We start from the raw sequence: 19387 nt of genomic DNA, 5'->3' as shown, positions 1-19387 counted from the left end.
GGCTCCATTGAAATCACTCTGCCTCCTCCTGCTCGCTGCTAAATTCACAAATGCGCAGTAAGACTGCCTGGCAGTGTCATCTTTTAGAGCTACTAGTAGGACGGTAGGGCTTGCAGCACAGCCACTTTTCCGAACCGTGCATTGGTATCTGTTGCCGCAAGTTGCAGTGAGTTGGCTACTGCTCATCAAACCAGTTTTTTCTCGATCTGACAGCTACCATAATTTTACTGCAAATGATACTCCAAACCCCACACTGCCAAATCTGTCGCCCCCCCACTGAATACCTGTTATACTCCTGTATGAAATATAACTATACTTTCATATCGACTTTTATATTCCTATGCTTCAAGCTCAAAAATGTATAGGGTAAAATAAGGTCAAAATATGCTGCCACTTATCTTTGATATCAAGTGCCTGCAGAAAACTTGACCCATGGTCATAATCCTACCTGTAAATGCTGAGTGGATTAATAATGAATGTATTTGCCTGAGAATGGTATTTTTACTTTGAGCAAGTCACAGATAAATCCTTTTAATCCGTGCAGTTTCTGGCCTGACAGGTGAAATCTGTGTCAATCTCAGCGCTAAGGATTGTCATTACCATAGTGGGGCTATCAATTGCTCTGGTGCCAGTGGCACTCTAAAGTCAATAGCCAAACATTGGTAAAGTGCCATGGACTGACCATAAATTGAGGACCCTGCAGGGCCTGCAAATACAAAATAATCTAAGTAATGGCTCACACACTTTTTACGCCTTAACAGCCCAGTCTAAAATGGAGTTTAAGGGGTCTATTCATGATTTAGTGAAAAGTGTAGAGAAGTGAGCCAGTGCAGAAGTTGCCCATGGCAACCAATCAGCTGCTATGTATAATTTTATAGAATGCACTTTATAAAATGCTACCTTAACGCTGAGTGGTTGCCATGGGCAAATTCTCCACAAGCTCACTTCTCTACTCTTTTCACTGCTTCATGAATAGACCCCTAAATGTATCATATTTCCTGCAAGTAATAGCAGAGCCCGTAGCATGGCATCCATCCACAAAGTAGTGTCCCCTACATTTACAAGCAAGCAAATGGAAACAAGAAAGATGTATAGGGAACAACCTAAAACTAGCCTCTTTTTCTATTAATGCTCACTTCCTACATTTTTCTATTTCTGTAAAATCTTGTCAGATAAGTTATACATTACATTGCATATTCAAGGCTCAACAACACAATATTATCTGACCTCTCTTCTGGTTACAAAAACTGGTGAATAATTCTGAATGCAACTGGATCCCTCTTGGGCACCACACCAAGAGGTGGCACCCTAACCTTGCATAGGTAGTTTATCAAAGGGACCTGCCTTTTTCTGTAGTGCAACCTAGCAACCCTCCACATGTTTCACAATTGGGTGCAAGTTTGTCTCCCTTAATGTGCTGCCCAACACTCCAGAATTGTAAGAAACAAACCCCTCCCTGAGTAAGTGTGCAGACTCCTTATTAGAATATGTCCTAGCCAAGACTCCATTTTTTCCATCCTCACTGGTGTCAGGGCTATTCTCCTACAACCTTTGCCTGCCCTCTACCCAATACTGTTCTATTACTCCTGAAACATTTAATGGCTGGATATGAACCACTGCAGGCCCAGTTGTTGTGGCACACCATGCCTCTTTATCTGGTCTTTATTCAAATAAGCCTGTGACTGCTTGTTTGGTGACCCAGGAGTCCTACTGCGCATGTAAGGACGTCATTTACCACATGTGAATGCCATGGGGGTGTCGGTCAGAGAAGGATCCTTCAGATCCCTCTCAGGCGACCTCTGCATTAAGAAACCCATAGGCTGTCGGCAGCAAGCTCCGTAGAGTTACACATAATGCATACTGGCACATCGCAGCCAGATGGCATTCTATGGAGATTGCAGTGCCGGTTGGCCACAATTGATTTCAGAGCGGATTATTTTGATTCTTTTGAAAATACGGCAAACCTCTGAAGACTGCAGTTTTTGATGGTTTGACCACATTATAGGGTTGATAAATTCCACCCTAAAAGCTTTGATACATCTCCATAACATACTGATGTCTATAGACACTTGCCCATCAAAGTGGTAAGGTCAGCTACAAATAGCTGCTCTGGCAATGGTTTGGGAAAAAGGATGTGCCAGATTAGCTGGTAAATCAAAATATTGCTTACAGCAAAAAGAGGGTAGAGTTTACAGTAGAAAATGTAATACCAGTATTTACAGGGCATAACATTTGCCCTTGCAATCACAAGGGCTGTTCCTTATTCTGTTGTTTTCATGTCCTCCCTTTTTCCTTATGAAAGTTGCAGTCAAGAGATTGATTCTCACTTCGACCCTCCTTCTTAGGTTTTTTGTTAAAGTTGGAGAGTGAAATTGATCTGCCGCAGGTTGCATATAGCAGTTTTGGGTTCCAGTTACCTTATAAAAAGAATGAAGAAGATGGTAGTGCTGCTTTATATGTAAAGGGAAAAGGTTAGGGTTATACTAACCAAACTGTGATTTTCAAAGGCAAAAAGGTTCCTTTCAAGTCACGGTGAATGTTAATCTAAAATGTGTAAAGTTGTAAAGTAGGATAACATTTTAGCATAGTTCCCAAGGACGTTTTTCTATTGACTTAATGCATCCAAATATGTAATACCATTGTGTAATGGTATTACAGGTGGTGGGCCTACAATATCCAACATGACATGCTACTGTAACTGAACTCTATTCCAATGCCTCTTGCAGCATTTATAAAAGTTTTGATTAATAGATCTATTCATAAAAACCATGTAATAAAAACAGCCTAGCCCTAAGTGAATGTTATCAATGATGCCAAATTACAGAAATTGAACTGTGTAGTTGATCAATGTGAAAAGTAGAGACATCTCCAGGGATATACATTTTCAGGGACATATATTTAAACCAGGTACTACACTGGGGGTCATTCAGGTGCGGTCGTTCCTGCGCTATCATGCGCAAAGTATCGATGTTCGGTACTTTGTGCATGCACAGAACCCGCTGTGCGCGTGTGCGAATGGGTCCTGCGAAGTCAGAAGCAGGATAGTAGCAGTTTGTCAGTGATTGATAGTCTGCTGCCATCTGGGGGGCGGGAGAGGGCAGCGGAGGCCTCTGGTCATGAAAATGGAGGCTGGTCACCACCATTTAGGGGAGGGAAAGGGTCAGGGATCTCCGTTGTAGGAGGGAGAATTCCTGGTCTCTGCGACGGGCAGCTTGCACAGCACCATAGGTGCTGTAAACCGCCCGATGGTGACTGAGTGATCCGATGCTGCATCCTAGGAGGCAAGTGGGATCACTACTGCAGCAGGAGGCGTCTGGTTGTAATGGACTTCTCCTGCTGCATCACCATACAGCGCTATCATTGCTGCTTCTAAGGACACAGCAGCGATAGCAACTCCAACTACATCTGTATTAGGCCTCTGGAAATTAGGGACAGTTGTCAGCCTATATAAAGTCAGATAAATCTGCCAGTACCTGTCCACAAGCCAGACACAGTCACTATCAGTGTTGCAGTAGTGGGGGAGGGATGGTGCAGTTTCTATCTCTTGTAATGTGGTTTATTTCCTATTGAGCATTGCAGTTCTCATTATAACAAACAGAAAACAGCGTGGCGTTTAATTAAAATCTGCATCCTCCAGTGGTTTCAAATACTTAACAAAGTACAAAAGTATGCATTCTAAAGCACATTAATTGAACACATAACATCTCTGTTAAAGGACTAGTAATAGTGAATATAGTGTTTGTAACATCTTCAGTAGTCATAGATCTAGGTCAGATTTAATGTCACTTGGAATTACAATTGTAAAATGATCATATAATATAAATAATATTATATAATATATATCTTAGAATTATATAATAATAATAATTAGCAGAATTTGCAATCCTTTTGCTAGCATGCTGGGGGCCACCCATCTAGGGGAAAGGCCGGCCAGCATGCTGACCGCCGCCTCCCCCCCTTCAGCAAGCAGAAATTGAGATCACTTCACAATTTCTGCTTGTTAGCAGAAATGAAGGTTGCCCCCCCCCCCCCCCGCCCCGCAAATTCTTCTGCCTGATTGGCAGGCAGAGGCGTTTGCATTTTCTGCAGGACGCCCACAGAAAGTGCGGGTGCATGTGTAGAACGGGTGCTGTACATGCGCCCGTAGGGTGAACGCAATAATTCCAATTGGATCGCGATTTGTGATCCAACCTGAATTAGCCCCATAGTTCACACTGATTAGAAATGGTGGGTGGGAATGATATGCGATATATGGGTTTATTTATCTAGCAATGCTCTCCTTAAGATATATGGAAACTGCTTTTTCTGCATGTCTAAGGAAATAATGAAGTATTCCTAAAATGTACCAAGATAGAAAGCAGGAGATATGGGCAGTTGCTTAGCCATGCATGCGCAGTTTCCAGGCTGGGGTCCAAACCCAGAAGTGAAGTGATCGCATATACAATCACTTTAATGATTGCCGGGATGGGCTCTTATAGGAGCCTGTGTCTTGGTGAGTTAAATTGTTACATTCCCCCCAAAAGATTCCTTATTGCCGTGATATCTGGCAATTTGATTGTTTTTGAGGATATAAAGGCCCCTAGACATCAGAGCCCTGTTTCCCTAATTCCCCGATCCTCCCATCAATGATCAGAAATACATCAGGGAAATTCATTTTTAAAATCCTCAGTTTGCCAATCCCGACTGTTTTTTTGGCTGGGAACAGGGAATTGAGATTTTGAAACATGTTTTAATATTCCTGATTCCCTGACCCAGCAGTTTGGGGATCGGGAAATTGCTGCAATATGCTGTGAAGTATGGAGGCCTTTACTCAGCAAGTTAGTTAACTCCAATAAAAACTTCTGTCATTGGATAAACTAGATAAATGTTTAGGTTTTGTTGTGTAGCTGATTTGCTCCCTGCATTTCTAAGATTTCATTTATATTTAAGAAATAGTTATCTCTGATTTAGGCAGTGCGCTAGAAGTTGAAACAAGCTTTATAGCGGCCTCCACACTTTGGACAAGTCTTCAGTTGTTTATTTTATTAATTTCTAACATTATTTTATTGATTTCTTCCCGTATACAGAACTATTTATAAGAATGAAAAATGATACCAAAAACAAAGGTGCAGGTTCTGCATACATGTGAGTGACAGCAGATAAAAAAACACTGGGTTTAACTCGCAATAAAATGTCTGTTTATGGGAAAAGGGCACTGAAGCACCATCTACTGACTGAAAGTGGCATTGATGCTTCTCTTTCATCACTTCAAATAAACCAGTGATTTACAGACACAGAAAGGGTATCACAGATATCAAATCTACCGAATGCATGTAAAAATAAAAATTGTGTAAAAATTAAAATGAGCCCCCCCATATTTAAATAAATAAATGTGTGTGTGTGTGTGTGTGTGTGTGTGTGTGTGTGTGTGTGTGTGTGTGTGTGTGTGTGTGTGTGTGTGTGAATGGGGTTGTCTGGGATTATATAGGATAGCCATTAAGGTTAGGGTTAGGTGAGTTTATGGGAATTTAAAAGCCCTCCGCTGAAAATAAATGGCAGCAAAAGCCTTCTTAAAATAGAAGGTATTTACATGTGTCTGCTATAAAATATCATTGCCTCACAAAAATAAACCATGAGGAATTTAAGCCTGATTTAAGGCAGTGTAAGGGAAGGAGAACGTATTAAAACCAGTGGTTCTGAATGTATAGATGATAATAATAATAATGTTATTTATATAGAATATTACTCCCAATAAGACTAAATGAATAACTAGACTACAAAAAAAGGTGAGCTAAACATTTTTATTTTCCAAATAATTAAGGCATTAATAAAATGCTTAAGTAAACAGGTAAGTCTCGAGTCTGTTTTTGAACCGTGCAAGGTAGCAAGTTTCAGAGAGTATTAGCTGCAAAGGTAAAAGCTCGATCCCGAAATGAAGTTTGAGATTCTAGGTACTTATAATAGTCCTTCATCTGCAGATTGAAGAAGTGAGTGGGAGAAGAAGGAATCAGAAGCTGCTTCAAGCACCTTGGACCCTGGTTATGAAGGGCATTGAAAGTCAGTAAATAAACTTGAATAGAATACATTTGCCATCTTACAGGCAGCCAATAAAGGGAGTAGAAAATGGGTGTTATGTGGCATGAGCTGGACTGACTAGTTACCAGCCTGGCTGCTGCATTTTATACTTGCTGCTAGCGGTACAACTCTTTTTGCTGGGAGATCAAGTTAGAGGGAATTGTTGTAGTCCAAGTATGAGGATTCAAATGAATGCACGAGTGTCAGAAGATACTGTATTCTGAAGGAATCAAATGTTTTATTCTGGATGTGTCCTAAGATGAAAGCATGGCAATTTGATCATCATGGCTATCATCTAATGTTTAAGCATACTAAGTCCAGTTGAACCCCAGTGGGTTGAAAAAGCTGCAGTCTCGCTTTGTGATAGTGAGCCACTATCATGAGACCTCTGTTTTATCAGGAGGTAATCACAGTCAATTAACTCTCATCCATTTCTGAGCTCAGCTAAACAGCCAGATTGGTACTGGCTCTCAGTAACCAGAGCAAAGAACAGGTAAAGTAGAGTATCATATGTGCAGCAATGGAAGACCAGGTCATGACATCTAATTATTTCATCCAGTAGTAGCATATATACTGCAAAAGGCATGGGAGGTGGGATAGAACACTCTGGCACAACACATGGCAGTGGTACTGGTGACAATGAGTGCATTTCTCAGGACACTTCAGTAACTTACCAGCGAGACATTTTGTCAGGAGCTCAATTAGAATCCCATAGTCCACTGTATCAAAAGTTGCAGAGAAATCCAGGAGGGGTTGGGTATGCATGACCGGCGATCAGGAGACCGCCGGTCACCATACAGACGGTGGGATACTCGTGGTGGTATGCTGGCGGGGAAGGGGGGGGGAGCGCTACAAGCCCCTTGCGTGCTCACTGTACCCTCCACGCTGCATGCTCGGTGGCGAGCTGCACTCGCCACAGGTTCTGTTCCCACTCTATGGTTGCCGTGGACACCCACGGGTGGGAATAGTCCCTACTAGTTGTCATGCCGGCTGTCGGGATTGTAAGTGAGCGGGATGTAGGGGGAGGTACTGTGACCGGTGGTCGCCTGACCGCCGGTCACATAGCTACATCCCTCCAGGAGGATTAAGAATGAATAATTACCTCTGTCTCTTGCCATTAGATCATTAAGCACTCATACCAGATTTGTTTCAGTGCAAAGTTATCTCCTAAGTCTTGACTGGAATGGATCCTTAATATAATACGTTGACAGCTGTATTTCCGGTAGGGTTGCAAACACTCTATCAATAATCTTTCTGAATGGAAGGTTTGGTGCTGATCTGTACTCTGTAGTTAGTTAGGCAGTCTGTCTAAGTAGGGATTTTTATTTTTATTTTATTGCTGGAAGTGTTCTAGCAACTGCCTCCTGCAGAATGCATAGATACCACTCTGCACATAATAGTGTACCATTTTAGCAAATATTTGGGGAAATTACACCAAACACCCTATTAGAAGCTTTGTTTAAGTAGGGCCCAGAGTGCAGGTGGTAGGACGCAACCTTAGGACAAGGATATACAGTATATCACACAGTTTGCATGCCTCAGCCCATAGTTTCTTAGAGCATGAATCCCTGGTTTTTGGCTTTGTGAGGCAGTACTATAACATATCAGAGATGTATAGAAATTGTAAATAGTGATAAGGGTCATTTAATTCCTTCATTTTGTGAGGAAGACTAAACAGTACATTTACACTAAATATAATAGCGGTAACTTGTTATTGCTAGAAAAATATCAGTAACTTTCTAAGGTCCAAAAGGAAAACAAATTTCAAACTTTCATCTCAGTTGAAGGCGAAGCCTGTATGTACATTGAGCTATAGTAAAAGGTGGTTATATCCCAATATAGAACACTATAGAATGTAAGAAAAATGCATTTTTTTACTCCAAAATATAACCTGTATCAGATCTTTACACACTAGGCTACTAATCTGCTGAACCATGTTCCACTTTCAGCCAAGCTAAACATACAATCAAGTCACACTCCTTCTGAGCTCTGAAAATCATGACAATTCTGTAAAAAATAGGGCCACCGGGAGGTCGGATTAGGTGCGATAGGACCAGTACTACAGTACATACATTGCTTAGGCCCTAAACTTTATATGCAGTGTCTCCAGATCTATCAGGCCTCTATACTAAAGCTGGGTGCACACTTAGCGATATATCGGCCGATATATCGTTCCGCAGTAGTTCGGTATGAGTGGAGTGGCCACACTCCATAAGTGAATTCTAAGGCGCTCTGAACATGCTGGCCAACTCGCTACAGTACAGCATTATAAAGAATTGGTGACTGGCCACTGCTGCAGGATAGTAAGACTCCAGAACACAGTGCAGCAACTGAGGTGACATATAGAAACATGAGGCTACAGTGCTCAGGTTGTTCTTCCTATATCCTTTGTTACTTCCCAACCTTTGTCCTTTGGTGGAAGTTTAGGAGCACTTATGCACATTATGGCAGATGGCACTACCATTTTCTGTTTTACACTTCTTAGTTGAGGCACTGTAACTGTTATACAGAAAGTTCTCAAGTGATTGCTATGGAATACATTAATAGTAACTAATAGACAAAACATAGGGTATTGTACTTACAAGTGTTTAATAGACTGAGTATGCTAGTGACCAGCATACAATACAAATAACAGGATACATATGGGAGACCGGCAGCCACTATATCTACGCTCTGGACCAGATGGCAAGCTCCAGTCGCCACAGGTTATATTCCCACTCAGGTGGTGGCGTGTTCCCACAACTGAGTGGAAATACGGGGCTGCAGTTGGGATTGCGACCACTGGCATTTTACCAGCTGTAGGGATTCCGGAGTCGGTATCCTGAATGCCAGAATCCCGACAGCCGGTATATTAACTGCATCCCCAGAGAGCATGCTAGTGTTCAATATATACAATATAGTACCCATTACACAATACAGACTTTTATTTGGTGAATAGTAGCAGTGGCAGAACTACTTACAGAGCATACAGCTGCTAGTGGGCCAGAAAGTGAGGTTTTCCAAAAGGACCACTGTACATATGCAGACCCCTGTATGTGCAAAGCAGGAGCCTCTCAGAGGATAGAAAGCTTGATAAATGTTGTTTTAGGTCAGGTCCTAGTGATTGAGTGTGGACAAATATGTAATACAGATCCCAATATACTGTATACTACAGTAGCTACACCAATTTAATGCAGATGCCAATCTCTATCTTCTAATATGCTATATGCATCCCAGTCTGTTTTGACTATTAAACACTGAAGTTAAGTAGATCAGTATGCAATACAACATATGATGGTAATAGTGCTATACTTACCTGCCATGCAAGACAAATTAACACTTTAAGCTCCATCCTGCACAAAGTAAATTATGTTTGCATATTACCATAGAGAAACTATGGCTTTTGAAAGCTTTCCATACTAATAAAATCCCAAAGACATGAGATGATTCATTGAATAGGTTTGTACACATATGTAAATGTTTGATTTGATGGAGTGTGGTCCCTTCTTGTAACTTTCAGTTGCTGGAGATGTTACTGCTGGGCCACACATAGGCAGCTATAGCAGCAGCAAAACCTGTATGATTTATGAAGACTATGCAAACATATTAAAGAAGAAGGGCATATTAAATGGGATGTCTGTCTTCGGATGACTATCATTTACTGGATTGTACATGGCCTTCTGTATGTTTTCTAAATACTGCATTTTCTTTCTAGGGATCTTCAAGGTTTTCCAGCCTTGTCTTTTATCATCACACAGAGCTGTTTTGTTTTCATTGCTCTAGGGTTACATCACAAAACTTCTCTCTTAATAATTGTATCCGCCACATCCTAGGGCATAATACAAACAGAGCTGAATGATTGTATAAAAACATGGTTATAAAGCACAGAAAAAGCTATGGGGGTTAATGTATTTATTAAAAGTTACAAGAGGCCTGTAAAAAAAAAAAAAGTATTCTGAAGCTAGACAGCCCATTTTAGTATTTTTAACTGTAATCAATTAAAGCAAATAGTCTTAGAATAAAGCATTCTTTTTTATTATCTATTTATTCTGGCAGAATAACATTAGAATACAATAAAAACAAAGATGGTAAAGTTAAAACAGGATAAGACATGCATAGAATGTTGCAGATGGACAACAATAGCACGTGCTAAATATACTTTACGTTTATATATATTTTATAGAACACCTTTACTTTTACTTACAGAACGCTCCCAAGGAAATTAATTTGGACACCAATCCTCTTATATAATTATATTTAATTACATTACCCTTTATTTGAAATCACACATTTCTTAGAAGTTAGTAAAGTGAAAAGAAGAAGTAAAGTGAAATGTGTGCTTTAAATGAAGGAGGATGTGAATGAAGGTCCTAAGTGCCTAGTGTCCCTAGGACCTTCATTCCCATCCTCCTTCATTTAAAGCACACATGTCACTTTAGGGCAGTATGGATAGTGTAATGGTTAGCATTACCGGCTTTCAGCTCTGAGGTCATGGGTTTGATTCCCACCATTGCCCTAATTGTGTGGAGTTTGTACATTCTCTCCTTACTTGCATGGGGGTACTCCAGTTTATTATTTATTAACAGTTTCTTATATAGTGCAGCAAATTCCATTGCGCTGTACAACTGGACACAATGATAAGACAAACTGGGTAATTACAAAACAGTCATAGAGGTAGGAAGGTAGGTTTCCTCCCACATTCCAAAAATATACTGGTAGGTTAATTGGTTCCCAACAAAATGAACCCTAGTGTGAAGTGTGTGCATGTACATGTGGTAGGGAATATAGATTGTGAGCTCCAGAGGGGCAGGGACTGATGTGTATGGCCAAAATACTCTCTGTAAAGCGCTGCGGAATATGTGTGCACTATATAAATAACTGGTAGTAATAATAATAAATTCTATATTGCAGTCAGACATCTTACTCATGTAGTTATATGCTCTGTATGGGAAGTATGAGAGTGTATTGAAATGTGTGCCTTAAACATACTTGCCTACGCTTTCCAGAATAACCGGGAGTATCCCAAATATCGGATGGCCCTCTCGGCCCATAGGCAAGTCTCCTGATTTCACAGGTACCCTCTGCCCGGCTGCCAATTTAGTGAGTAAAGTGGGCAGTCTGGGCAGTTGATGACGTGATTGTCGCTGAATTGTGCCATCGTTGACATGGCCCCTGCGGAATATTGCTGGCAATCTCGGCATTGCAGAGTGGGGTGTGTGGCTACAATGATGCAGTTGTGGTTCTGCCTCCACACCGCCCCCTTTGACGCATCATACCTCGGCCCCTCCCTCCTTCTGAGCCGACTTGGCTGCTATCTCCAGGATGTTGGCAACTATGGCCTTAAATAAAGTGAAGGTGACTGAAGGTGCTTAGGGATGTGAGGGGAAGATGGGGGCGGCCAGGTGATCCCAGGTATTAGAGAGGAGGAATTGGCAAGTGAGACTGATTAAAACAGAAATTTGACAGGTGCTGCAGGACAGCACCCCCTGCCTTGCGGCCCCCAGTGCGGTGGCATATGTTGCACCACCCTACTTACGGCCCTGGAAAAAAATATAAGAGAGGAGAGGAGCAGGAAAGGGTATGGGATCAGGAAGGCAGAGGGTTCAACACTGGTGCAGTATTTGACAGAAGCGATACACAAGCTTAGATGTAACTGCTGGTGCTCTTACTCTATAGAGTGGTTATGTAACATGGGTTGCAAAATAGGACAGGAGTTAAGTGGCACCCGGCAAGATGACATTAAATCTTAATTTCTTACCTTGCTAAAGAAATTTGAACTGAAGCCGTGAAGCTGCGCTGGATTTTTGCAGGACTAGACAATGTCATGGCTATTCATGATTTTGAAACCTTTGTACTCTTTGTGCCAATGTTTATTATTATCATGTCCTGTAAGTACTGTTTATATTACTTATCATTCTCTTTTGTTTATTATTGCTGATTTCAATAAAACCAGATTATGCAAAAATTATAAAAATAGGAAACTGAATGTAACGGAGAAAAAGAGACAGAGGGATGAATTCAGTTAGGTGTGAGTTTGATCACGCAAGGTGAATTCACAGCAAATTTACTTTGCGAGCTATATTTACAATTCTATTCCAAACTTGCATTTCTCTTTCAGAGTAAATTCACCTGTTTCTGTTGCACCCCCCTGAGGAGGTGAAAAGGTAGGGACTTGCATCAGAACCAATGATTAATTAGACATTTGGAATTTTTCAATTAGCTTAATTGGAGCAATACTTACATGTCATTTTTGCAGTAAAAAAGTTGTCTCAAACAACCCCAAAATCAACCTTTTTGTTAGTGTATGCACCCCAAAATTAATGAAAGTGTTTATTTCAATAAAAAATAATTGCTTTTTATAATTATTTTAAATTTAATTAAAAAATTCCTAAAATTTCCCCCAAATCACATCTTTTCTACTTTTTTTTTTCTTCTTCCATTTTTCATGTAATTCTTTCATAGTTAAATGAAATTCGGATGCTTTTTAATGTAACTTTTTTTTTTAAATGCACAGATCACCCATTTGACACTTTGTAATAGCATCCAGGACTTTTCATTATGCCCAGTAACAGCTATATGGTATTGCCATTCGCTTTTTAAAAAGAATTTGCAAACCCTTGCAGCGAATAGTGCGAATTGGCATATCTCATTGGCATTTCTTCATAAAGGTGGAGTGTGCGAGTTTAACTAGGCGAGTTGGCTTTTTGCCTCGCACCTAATTGAATTCCCCCTAGAACTTTAATTGGCAATGTTTTAAATAAGTACAGAGCTGTGGCAAAGCATTAATTTCCACAAAATTTATTCTGCCCAGTCAAGAAATAATAAGAATTTACTCACCGGTAATTCTATTTCTTGTAGTCCGTAGTGGATGCTGGGAACTCCGTAAGGACCATGGGGAATAGACGGGCTCCGCAGGAGACTGGGCACTCTAAAGAAAAGATTAGGTACTATATCTGGTGTGCACTGGCTCCTCCCTCTATGCCCCTCCTCCAGACCTCAGTTAGGGAAACTGTGCCCGGAAGAGCTGACATTACAAGGAAAGGATTTTTGGAATCCAGGGTAAGACTCATACCAGCCACACCAATCACACCGTACAACTTGTGATAACCTTACCCAGTTAACAGTATGAACAACAACAACTGAGCCTCACTCAACGGATGGCTCATAACAATAACCCTTATTTAAGCAATAACTATATACACGTATTGCAGAAAGTCCGCACTTGGGACGGGCGCCCAGCATCCACTACGGACTACGAGAAATAGAATTACCGGTGAGTAAATTCTTATTTTCTCTGACGTCCTAGTGGATGCTGGGAACTCCGTAAGGACCATGGGGATTATACCAAAGCTCCCAAACGGGCGGGAGAGTGCGGATGACTCTGCAGCACCGAATGAGCAAACACAAGGTCCTCCTCAGCCAGGGTATCAAACTTGTAGAACTTTGCAAAGGTGTTTGAACCCGACCAAGTAGCCGCTCGGCAAAGCTGTAAAGCCGAGACCCCTCGGGCAGTCGCCCAAGAAGAGCCCACCTTCCTTGTGGAATGGGCTTTTACTGATTTTGGATGCGGCAATCCAGCCGCAGAATGAGCCAGCTGAATCGTGCTACAGATCCAGCGAGCAATAGTTTGCTTTGAAGCAGGAGCACCCAGCTTGTTGGGTGCATGCAGGATAAACAGCGAGTCAGTCTTCCTGACTCCAGCCGTTCTGGAAACATATATTTTCAAAGCCCTGACTACGTCCAGCAACTTGGAGTCCTCCAAGTCCCGAGTAGCCGCAGGCAACACAATAGGTTGGTTCAAATGAGACGATGATACCACCTTTGGGAGAAATTGGGGACGAGTCCGCAATTCTGCCCTGTCCATATGGAAGATCAGATATGGGCTTTTACATGACAAAGCCGCCAATTCTGATACACGCCTAGCCGATGCTAAGGCCAACAGCATGACCACTTTCCACGTGAGATACTTTAGTTCCACGGTCTTAAGTGGCTCAAACCAGTGGGATTTCAGGAAATCCAACACAACGTTAAGATCCCAAGGTGCCACTGGTGGCACAAAAGGGGGCTGAATATGCAGCACTCCCTTAACAAACGTCTGAACCTCAGGCAGTGAAGTCAGTTCTTTTTGAAAGAAAATGGATAGGGCCGAAATCTGGACCCTTATGGACCCTAATTTTAGGCCCATAGACACTCCTGACTGTAGGAAGTGCAGGAATTGACCCAGCTGGAATTCCTCTGTAGGGGCCGTCCTGGCCTCACACCAAGCAACATATTTTCGCCATATACGGTGATAATGCTTTGCTGTCACGTCCTTCCTAGCCTTTATCAGCGTAGGAATAACTTCATCCGGAATGCCTTTTACCGCTTGGATCCGGCGTTCAACCGCCATGCCGTCAAACGCAGCCGCGGTAAGTCTTGGAACAGACAGGGCCCTTGTTGCAGCAGGTCCTGTCTGAGAGGCAGAGGCCATGGGTCCTCTGTGCGCATTTCTTGCAGTTCCGGGTACCAAATCCTTCTTGGCCAATCCGGAACAATGAGTATTGTTCTCACTCCTCTTTTTCTTACAATTCTCAGCACCTTTGGTATGAGAGGAAGAGGAGGAAACACATATACCGACTGGAACACCCACGGTGTCACTAGCGCGTCCACAGCTATCGCCTGAGGGTCCCTTGACCTGGCGCAATATCTTTTTAGCTTTTTGTTAAGGCGGGACACCATCATGTCCACCTGTGGCAGTTCCCATCGATTTGCAATCTGTGTGAAGACTTCTTGATGAAGTCCCCACTCTCCCGGGTGGAGGTCGTGTCTGCTGAGGAAATCTGCTTCCCAGTTGTCCACTCCCGGAATGAACACTGCTGACAGTGCTTGCACGTGATTCTCCGCCCAACGAAGAATCTTTGTGGCTTCCGCCATTGCCACCCTGCTTCTTGTGCCGCCCTGGCGGTTTACATGGGCGACCGCCGTGATGTTGTCTGACTGAATCAGCACTGGTTGGTCTCGAAGCAGGGGCTCCGCTTGACTCAGGGCGTTGTATATGGCCCTTAGTTCCAGTAAATTTATGTGCAGACAAGTCTCCTGACTTGACCACAGCCCTTGGAAGTTTCTTCCCTGAGTGACTGCCCCCCATCCGCGGAGGCTTGCATCCGTGGTCACCAGGATCAAGTCCTGTATGCCGAACCTGCGGCCCTCGAGAAAATGAGCACTCTGCAGCCACCACAGAAGAGACACCCTGGCCCTGGGGGACAGGGTGATTAACAGATGCATCTGAAGATGTGATCCGGACCATTTGTCCAGTAAGTCCCATTGGAAGGACCTCGTATGGAACCTGCCGAAGGGAATGGCCTCGTATGAGGCCACCCTCCTTCCCAGGACTCGAGTGCAGTGATGCACTGACCCCTGTTTTGGTTTTAATAGATTCCTGACCAGTGTCACGAGCTCCTGAGCTCTCTCTATCGGGAGATAACCCTTTTCTGGTCTGTGTCTAGGATCATGCCTAGGAGAAGCAGATGAGCTGTAAGAACCCACTGCGACTTTGGAATATATAGAATCCAGCCATGTTGCCGTTACACTTCCAGAGAAAGTGATACGCTGTTCAGCAACTGCTCTCTTGATCTCGCTTTTATGAGGAGATCGTCCAAGTACGTGATAATAGTGACACCTTGCTTCCGCAGGAGCACCATCATTTCCGCCATTACCTTGGTGAACATTCTCAAGGCCGTGGAGAGACCAAACGGCAACCTCTGAAATTGGTAATGACAATCCCGTACCGTAATTCTGAGGTACGCCTGATGAGGTGGATAAATGGGGACCTGAAGGTATGCATCCTTTATGTCCCGAGTCACCTTTCAGGCTTGCAATAACCGCTCTTAGCGATTTCAACTTGAACTTGAACCTTTTCAGGTATATGTTCAGGGATTTTAAATTCAATATGGGTCCCACCGAACCGTCAAGTTACGGGACTACAAACATGGTCGAATAATAACCCCCTCCTTGTTGAAGGAGGGGAACCTTGACCACCACCTGGTGAAGATACAATTTGTGAATTGCAGTTAACACTGTTTCCCTCTCGTGGGGGGAAGCCGGCAGGGCCGTCGGTGAGGGGGCATCTTCTCAAAATCCAGCTTGTATCCCTGAGACACAATATCTATTGCCCAGGGATCTAACAGGGAGTGAACCCACTTGTGGCTGAACTTGCGAAGGCGTGCCCCCACCGGGCCCAGCTCCGCCTGTGGAGCCCCAGCGACATGCGGTGGATTTTTGTAGAGGCCGGGGAGGACTTCTGTTCCTGGGAACTAGCTGTGTTGTGCAGCTTCTTTCCTCTGGCAAGAAAGGACGCACCTCGGACTTTCTTGCTTCTTTATTTGAAAGGCTGCATTTGATAATGTCGTGCTTTCCTAGGCTGTGCAGGAATATAAGGCAAATATCAGAATTACCAGCTATAGTTGTGGAGACCAGGTCCGAGAACCCTTCTCCACACAATCCTCAGCCTTCCATATGCCTCTTAAGTCGGCATCATCTGTCCATTGCATATTCTACAGGACACGTCAAGCAGAAATCGACATAGCTTTGACTCTAGGACCCAGTATACTCATGTCTCTTTGGGCATGTTTTATATATATATATATATATATATATATATATACACATATCTCTTAAGACAGCATCTTTAATATATATATATATATATCTATCTCTATATATACATATATATATCTATATGCATACTAGGGTCTCAATCTCTGCTGATAAGGTACCTGTCCACGCTGCCACAGCGCTATAAACCCATGCCGACACAATCGCCGGTCTGAGTAGTGTACTAGAATGTGCACGCTATCTGCAGGATCCCTGAGAATAGCTAGTGCTACCTTCTGTGCAAACATGACACCCTAGGGGAAGATTCCCATCACATCCTGGCCCTAGTGGGGAAAGGATACTGCCTGAGAATTCCTTGTGGGAAGCTGCAGTTTCTTGTCTGGAGATTCCCACCCTTTTTCCTCATGAGAGGAGGGAAATTTACCTCAGCTTTCTTCCCCTTAACATGTGTACCCTTGTGTCAGGGACATGAGTCATCAGTGATATGCAAATCATCTTTTATTACAATAATCATATATTGAATACTTTTCTGCCATTTTGGCCGTAACTTTGCATTATCGTAGTCGACACTGGAGTCAAACTCCGTGTCAATATCAGTGTGTATTATTTTGGATAGTGATCATTGTGAGACTCTGAAGGTCTCTGCGACATAGGGACAGACATGGGTAGATTTCCTGTCTGTTCTCTAATCTTTTGTGCAATAAATTCACCTCAGCACTTACACATATCCAAACAGGTGTCGGCGTTGTCGACGGAGACACCCTCTCACACACATATTTTCTCTATCTCCTCCTTAGGGGAGCCTTTTACCTCAGACATGTCGACACACGCGTACCGACACACCACACACACAGGGGATGCTCTATTTGAAGACAGTTCCCCCACAAGGCCCTTTGGAGAGACAGAGAGAGAGTATGCCAGCACACACCTCAGCGCTATATAACCCAGGGATTACACTACAACTCAGTGTTTACCCAGTAGCTGCTGTATATACAAATTTTCGCCTAAATTTATGTGCCCCCCCCCCCCCTCTTTTCACCCTTTGTGTATCTGGATACTGCAGGGGAGAGCCTGGGGTGCTTCTTTCCAGCGGAGCTGTGAATAGAAATGGCGCTGGTGTGCTGAGGAAGAAGGCCCCGCCCCCTCAGCGGCGGGCTTCTGTCCCGCTTTCTGTGAAAAAATGGCGGGGGTTTTTACATATATACAGTGCCAGACTGTATATATGTATTTTTATTGCCAAAAGGTACTTCAATTGCTGCCCAGGGCGCCCCCCCCCCCACCCCAGCGCCCTGCACCCTACAGTGACCGGAGTGTGTAAGTGTGCTGGGAGCAATGGCGCACAGCTGCGGTGCTGTGCGCTACCTAAAATGAAGACAGGAGTCTTCTGCCGCCGATTTCGTCGTCTTCAAGCTTCTGTTCTTCTGGCTCTGCGAGGGGGGCGGCGGCGCGGCTCCGGGAACGGACGATCGCGGACAGGTGCCTGTGTTCGAACCCTCTGGAGCTAATGGTGTCCAGTAGCCTAAGAAGCACAAGCTAGCTGCAAGCAGGTAGGTTTGCTTTTCTCCCCTTAGTCCCACGTAGCAGTGAGTCTGTTGCTAGCAGAAGCTCACTGAAAATAAAATACCTAATAAATACTTTCTTTACTAGTAAGCTCAGGAGAGCCCACTAGGAGCACCCAGCTCTGGCCGGGCACAGATTCTAACTGAGGTCTGGAGGAGGGGCATAGAGGCAGTGCACACCAGATAGTACCTAATCTTTTCTTTAGAGTGCCCAGTCTCCTGCGGAGCCCATCTATTCCCCATGGTCCTTACGGAGTTCCCAGCATCCACTAGGACGTCAGAGAAATGGGAGTGATATATTTCATCTTCATCCATCATGTTGACATGGCCGAAGTGATGACAAGCAGCATGTCAACATCAACCTAACCCTGACACTCTTCCCCTCCAGCAGCCTAACCCTAACCCTCCCATGCCGCAGCCTAACCCTAACCTCCCCTCCCGCAGTGTAACCTTAACTTCCCATCATGTAGCTAATCCTAACCTCCACTCCCACAGCCTGACCCTAAATTCCCCTCATGTAGCTAAATCTAACCTCCCCTCCTGCAGCCTAACCCTGACCTCCCCTCCCGAAGCCTAACCCTAACCTACTGTTCTGCAGTCTAACCCTAACCCTCCCCTCCCACAGCCTAACCCTAACTTCCCCTCATGTAGCTAACCCTAACCAATCCTTCCTCACCCTGACCCTAACCTCTCCTCTTGCAGCCTAACCCTAATCTCCGCTCCTGAACCTAACCTTCCCTCCTGCAGCCTAACCCTGACTTCCCCTCCCAAAGCCTAACCCTAACCTACTGTTCTGCAGTCTAACCCTAACTCTCCCCTCCCACATCCTAATCCTAACCTCCCCTCCAGTAGCCTAACCCTAACTTCCCCTCATGTAGCTAACCCTAACCAACCCTTCTGCATCCTAATCCTAACCTCTCCTCCTGCAGCCTAACCCTAATCTTCGCTCCTGCAGCCTAACCCTAACCTTCCCTCCCACAGCCTAACCCTAACCTCCCCTCCCGTAGCGTAACCCTAACCTCCCCTCTCGCAGCCTAACTCTAACCTCAGCTCCCCCAGCCTAAACCAAACCTCCCCTCCTGCAGCCTAACACAAACCTCTTCTCTTGCAGCCTAACCATAAACTCTGCTCCCGCAGCCTTACCCCCCTCCTGCAGCCTAACCTCCCTTCCTGAAGCGTAACCCTAACCTCCCCTCTCGCAG

The 19387-nt window shown here is 43.9% G+C and overlaps 1 long non-coding RNA gene across 1 annotated transcript in view; it reads right to left on the bottom strand.

Annotated features, from left to right (window-relative positions):
- Nucleotides 1–9662: 9662 nt before the first annotated feature.
- Nucleotides 9663–19387, bottom strand: part of LOC135055896 (uncharacterized) — a 115634-nt gene continuing 105909 nt past the window's right edge. Inside the window, exon 2 of the long non-coding RNA XR_010243846.1 lies at nucleotides 9663–9862. This is a non-coding gene — a long non-coding RNA (uncharacterized LOC135055896). The remainder of the gene's footprint in view (nucleotides 9863–19387) is intronic.

This window comes from Pseudophryne corroboree, chromosome 3 (assembly GCF_028390025.1).
Source record: "Pseudophryne corroboree isolate aPseCor3 chromosome 3, aPseCor3.hap2, whole genome shotgun sequence".
Classification (NCBI taxonomy): domain Eukaryota; kingdom Metazoa; phylum Chordata; class Amphibia; order Anura; family Myobatrachidae; genus Pseudophryne; species Pseudophryne corroboree.
The sequence above is the reverse complement of the archived record's forward strand: the minus strand, read 5'-3'. Positions and strand labels throughout refer to the sequence as shown.